The sequence below is a fragment of the Prosopis cineraria genome, unplaced genomic scaffold, assembly GCF_029017545.1.
Source record: "Prosopis cineraria cultivar Desert tree isolate PC_DT_omini unplaced genomic scaffold, ASM2901754v1 PC11, whole genome shotgun sequence".
Taxonomy (NCBI): Eukaryota; Viridiplantae; Streptophyta; class Magnoliopsida; order Fabales; family Fabaceae; genus Prosopis; species Prosopis cineraria.
This window is the reverse complement of record NW_026555342.1, coordinates 13,385,930-13,392,071: the sequence shown is the minus strand read 5'-3', so window position 1 is coordinate 13,392,071 and position 6,142 is coordinate 13,385,930. Positions and strand designations below refer to the sequence as shown.

The 6,142-nt window shown below is 41.4% G+C and overlaps 1 pseudogene; it reads left to right on the top strand.

Annotated features, from left to right (window-relative positions):
• Positions 1-2,235: 2,235 nt before the first annotated feature.
• Positions 2,236-5,892, top strand: LOC129286129 (uncharacterized; annotated as a pseudogene).
• The last annotated feature ends 250 nt before the right edge of the window (positions 5,893-6,142 follow it).

Below are 6,142 nucleotides of genomic sequence, written 5' to 3'. Positions count from 1 at the left end.
AAATTTAGTTAGTACTAAAGGGCAAAAATATTATGAAATTTTCCTTAAAGGGTGCTTAGTATCCTAAACTTTTTTTAAAGTAATGTCTCCTTAGAACTTTCCAAAATAGTGTAATATTGCCCCACTGTTAAATTTGATGGATGTTGACTACTAATAAGGTAAGTTTAACCATATATGGAATGCTAAGTTGGACAATTTATTAATAAAAGCTAAAAACCTAAACTTACTTTCTTCTTTCTCATTCCAAGATGCCAATTCTAGCTTTATCTCCGTCATCATCTCAAACAAACTTGTTGGCTTCATCTCCATCATTTCCATATCAATTTTGACAAATCCAACATTAGAGAACTTGTTGGCCATGATGTGGATTAATAACTTAAGAGAAAGAAACCAAGAAGTCGAGCAAAGTTGGGTAGCTAAATTTCAATCACTGCATCGACCTCAGTCAAACTCAAATTGAAAGATTACAAGTTCCTCCATTGTTAAAAGCTCAAATTGAAACCAGAATCATGCACAATACCTCATTCTCCTATTCAAGCAACCACAATATCAAAGAGAGAACAAAACTAAATTCATCATCATTTCCCCTATCACTACAATAAAAAAGCATGTAGAAATGCAAAAATCCTACAATTTACTCAAAATGTGGCTATTTCAATTGTGAGAAATACTTTTCCATAGTAATTTGGGAACTATGGGTTATATTGTCTATGGTATAATCAAAATCATGAAACCTTTATTGATAAATGACATTCTCCCACAGTTCAATCAAGAACTGTGGGTTCCTGACTGACAACTCTAGAACTTGTGTAAAGTTCAAGAAGTTTTGACAATCTTACAATTCCTTTTTGAATCATGGGACTTTTTATTTGAAAAAATTTTGGCAATCCTACAATTCCTTTTTAAACCGTGGGACCTTTTATTTAAAAAATAAAATAAAATATAAGATAGGTCTCACAGTTCCTTTTTGAACCATGTGATCTTTTATTTAAAATAAAAAATATGACTTTAACAATTTCAATATATATCCAAAGGATTATTGATAATAATTTAAATAAAATTAATTTAAAATATCATTATTTAAATATATATATTATTTTAACTGTAAATAAATATATATTATTTTAATATTATTTATCTTTTAATTGATTTATTAGTTTTACTTGATACATTTAATTACATCAAACATATATTAATTTTATTAAATATTTATATTTTTAATGGTTATATATAAAAATTAAAATATAGATTATCTGTTATTTTTAGCAGTTTAGATATGTGTAGGAAAAAATAAGTATTATAAAAATAACAAAAAAACATAACATAAAATAAAATATAAAATTAAAATATAATAATAAAACTTTGATTTTCCAAACAAATAGTATCTCGTGCTTCTATACACTATAAAACTATGATTTTGTCTTTTAAATAGATTATTCTTTAAATGGTAAGCTTTTGGGATCTTGGTTGGAAAAGAAATTTTGTTTTTTGGGATTTTACATATGTTTCATGGACCTCAAAATCAAGACTAGTAGTGACAAAACTCGAGGATTTTCTAGGCGATTCTTCATCATCTATTATATGCTACTCTGATAGCCAAATGAACACTTAAGATTTGTCAACCCTAACCTATATATATGACCAAGGCTAGGCCTACTTCAATAACTAGCAAGATTTTAAGGCGATCTGTCACGTTTCGTCATTTTTCACAAGGTTAAAGAGGTCCGGAATGCTCCAGAACCCTCCAGAAGGCTCCCAGCTAACCTTAAGAGTGCTAGATAGTGCAAGAACATTCTAGAGAAGCCTACACAACTCTAGCCTCAATATTTTAATATTGTCTCTAGATTCTTCCATTAAAATATCTAGATATTTGTTAAGAGAATTCTAGAGAATCAATTGTAACCGTAGGATAGATTTAATCTCCACCGTCCATTAAGGAGGTGGGAACATTCTAGATCCAAGGGGAGGCCTATAAATACCTCACCCCTCCTCATTTGTAAATCATCCTTGAGTTCTCAAAGCTATAGAACTCTCACATTCTCTCTCTACTCTCCTTTGCCTTCAAGCTTTCCCTTTCCTCTTCTTAGCCAAGCATCCTCCTTTCATACGAGTTAGGCTTACTTAGCAACTTCCAGTGAAGGTTGTCTAAGTGCCGCACGGGTCGAAAGACTAGCCCCGTGACAGTTGGTATCAGAGCACGGTTCTACCGTTGTGCTTGAAGGAAGGTATTGTACGATGGCAACTGAGGAAGGAAACGTCGTTGGCACAGAAGCACAGGAGCAAGCTCATGCTCAACAAGAGCAAGCTCACCCCAGGTCCAAGCGAGAGCGAGGCCGGAGCAGGGCACCCGCAGGTGAGTCCCTTGAACCTCATGTTGGTAGCTTGGAATCTAACATGGAGGAAGTGAGAACTACTATAAGGGGACTCAACGATCAACTCAACAATCTCCTCCAAGAGAATGCTGAGATAACGCGGGCTGCCAAGTTGATGATTGCAGACCTTAACGATGATTTAGGGGAAGACATTCGTTCCCTCAGACGTGATCTCGCCGATCTCCGCAAATATGTGAGGGATGAGGTACGAGGTTTACGCTCTCAAATGGATGAGATTCGTCATGAATGGGATTCTCATCACTGTGTGAGTAGCCCTATTAGTGGTAGTACTTCAAACGCCACTTTTCAGGATCTGAAAGTGCCCAAGCCGGCCATGTACAATGGGGCTCGTAGTGCTACAATTGTGGAGAACTTTCTCTTTGGCCTAGAACAGTACTTTGAGGCCATAGGAGTCTCTAACGATTCGATCAGAATCAACAATGCTTCAACTTTTCTTCGGGATGCAACCCAACTATGGTGGCGCAGAAAGCATGCCGAGCGAGAGAAGGGCATCTGCACTCTCAACACATGGGAACTGTTCAAGTCAGAACTCCGCAAGCACTTTGTTCCCCACAATGCTGAGACTGAGGCTCGAGGTAAGCTTCGTAGATTGAGACAAACTAGTAGTATTCCTGACTACATCAAAGAGTTTACTACCATCATGCTCGAGATCGAGGACCTATCCGACAAGGAGGCTCTTTTCTACTTCATGGACGGACTTAAAGACTGGGCGAGAGTAGAACTGGATAGACGCAAAGTGCAAACTCTAGATGAGGCAATTGTTGCTGCTGAGTCTATAATCGACTACTCCACCAAGTCCAAAAAGCCTAATCCTGGTAGCAGTGGAGGAGACAAAGGAGGACAAAAGAAGAATTTTGATCGTAAGGATGGTGGTAGATTCTTTGGTGGGAGTTCTAGACAGGATAAACCACTCTCAATCAGGCGTGATGCCTCAAAGCCACCGAGGCCATGCTTCATGTGCGATGGTCCACACTGGACTCGTGACTGCCCCAACCGCAAGGCTATGAATGCCTTGGTTGCTGAGATGAAGGATAACCGGGACAAGGAGCAACAGATCGACCTTGGTTCCCTCCAACATTTGAATTCCTTGACTGGACTCTTTTCTCCATCGAAGAAGGAAGAGAAGGGTCTACTTTATGCTGATCTTGCCATTCAGGGCAAGTCTGCCTCTGCCATGCTCGACACAGGAGCATCCCATAACTTCATGGAGGCTGAAGAAGCTAAGAGATTGGGTATCCAACTCAACAAGGGAGAAGGCACCATCAAGGCAGTGAACTCCCCAGCCAAACAAGTCCTTGGGATTGCCAAGGATGTGAAGGTGAAGATCGGGGACTGGCAAGGTACGCTGGACTTTACTGTTGTCCCTATGGATGATTTCAAAGTTGTATTGGGACTTGCTTTCTTTTGCAAAGCATATGCCTTCCCTATTCCCGAAGCCAAGTCTATGGTGGTCATTGACTCTAATATGATCCGGGTAATCCCCTTGAAACGCTTGGAGAAATCCAACCTTATGATTTCTGCCTTGCAATTCAAGAGGGGTCTCAAGAACTCAGAAGGGTATATTGCCACTGTACGTTCATTGGCCGAGAAAGAGGATGGCCCAACCAAACTACGGGAAACCTTGCCACCTTGCATCCAAGAGGTGCTACAGGAATACAAGCACGTCATGCCCGATGAGTTGCCCAAGAAACTACCTCCCAGAAGAGAGGTAGACTATCAGATCGAGTTGGAGCCTGATGCCAAACCACCTGCCTTGGCACCTTACCGCATGTCACCTCCAGAACTTACAGAGTTAAGGAGACAACTGCAAGATCTCCTTGATTCAGGATATATTCAACCATCTAAGGCCCCATATGGTGCTCCAATCCTTTTCCAGAAGAAGAAGGATGGATCGTTGCGAATGTGCATCGACTACAGGGCCTTGAACAAGATTACTATCAAGAATAAGTACCCGATACCTTTGATCGCTGACTTGTTCGACCAGCTTGGAAAAGCCAGGTACTTCTCTAAGCTTGATCTTCGATCCGGGTACTATCAAGTACGCATCGCCGCAGGTGATGAGCCGAAGACAACCTGCGTGACGAGATATGGAGCATTCGAGTTTCTTGTCATGCCCTTTGGACTGACGAATGCCCCGGCAACGTTTTGCACACTCATGAACAAGTTGTTCCACCCTTACTTGGACCAGTTCGTGGTGGTATACTTGGATGACATCGTGGTATATAGCAACACTCTTGAAGAGCATGCTCAACACTTGAAGCAAGTCTTCTAGGTACTCTCTGATCATGAACTCTATATTAAGTTGGAAAAATGCTCTTTTGCCAAACAAGAGGTGGACTTCTTGGGGCACAAGATCAAGGATGGGAAGCTCATGATGGACCCAACTAAGGTTCGAGCCATTCAAGAATGGCAGCCTCCTACCAAGGTCCTAAAGTTAAGATCATTCCTTGGTCTGGTGAACTACTACCGACGGTTCATAAAGGGATACTCAAAAATCACTGCTCCATTAACAGATTTGCTCAAGAAAAATAAGTCTTGGCAATGGTCACAAGATTGCCAAGATGCTTTTGAAAAGCTCAAGCAGATGGTCGCGCAAGAGCCTGTTATGTCCTTGCCTGACTACTCCAAGCCATTTGAGGTACACACTGATGCCTCAGACTTTGCAATAGGGGGCGTGTTAATGCAAGAAAGACACCCTATTGCATACGAGAGCCGCAAGCTCAATGACACAGAGAGGCGCTACACGGTGTAAGAAAAAGAGATGTCTGCCATTATCCATTGTCTACGAACCTGGCGTCATTACTTACTTGGGAGTAAGTTCACTATTATGACAGATAATGTTGCTACGAGCTACTTCCAAACACAAAAGAAGCTCAGCCCGAAGCAAGCTCGCTGGCAAGATTTTCTTGCTGAGTTTGATTATCGGTTGGAGTACAAGCCAGGCAAAGCAAACGTAGTGGCGGATGCCTTAAGCCGGAAAGCCGAGTTAGCCACTCTCTCAGCAAGCATGCCCCAGAATGACTTCCTTGAATGAATCAAGGAAGGTATGTCTCAGGACTCATCTACAAGCAACTTAGTAAAGCTTGCTACTGAAGGCAAGACTCGAAGATTTTGGGTGAATGATGGAATACTCTACACCATTGGGAACCGAGTCTATGTGCCGAAATGGGGCAACCTTCGAAGGGATGTCCTAAAAGAGTGCCATGATTCCATGTGGGCCGGACATCCAGGTATGGCACGAACACTTGCTCTCGTACAAAATCATTTCTATTAGCCACATATGCAAGATGATGTTGAAGCATATGTGAGAACTTGCTTAGTGTGCCAGCAAGATAAGGTTGAACAACAACATCCTGCTGGTCTACTCGAACCTTTGCCGGTGGCTGAGAGACCATGGGAGAGTGTCTCCATGGACTTCATAGTTGCTCTCCCTAAGTCTGAAGGATGTGGGAGTATCATAGTGGTGGTTGATAGATTCAGCAAATATGCCACCTTTATACCAGCCCCAGTAGATTGCAAGGTTGATGAAGTAGCACGCTTGTTTTTCAAGCATGTCGTGAAGCTATGGGGGATCCCTCACAACATCATCAGTGATCGAGATCCCCGACTTTTTAAGCTCTTGGGGACAGACTTGAACTTCTCAACAAGCTTTCACCCTCAGAGCGATGGACAAACGGAGTGAATCAACGCTTTGTTAGAGCTCTACCTTCGCCACTATGTGAGCGCTCATCAACGAGATTGGGCTAAGT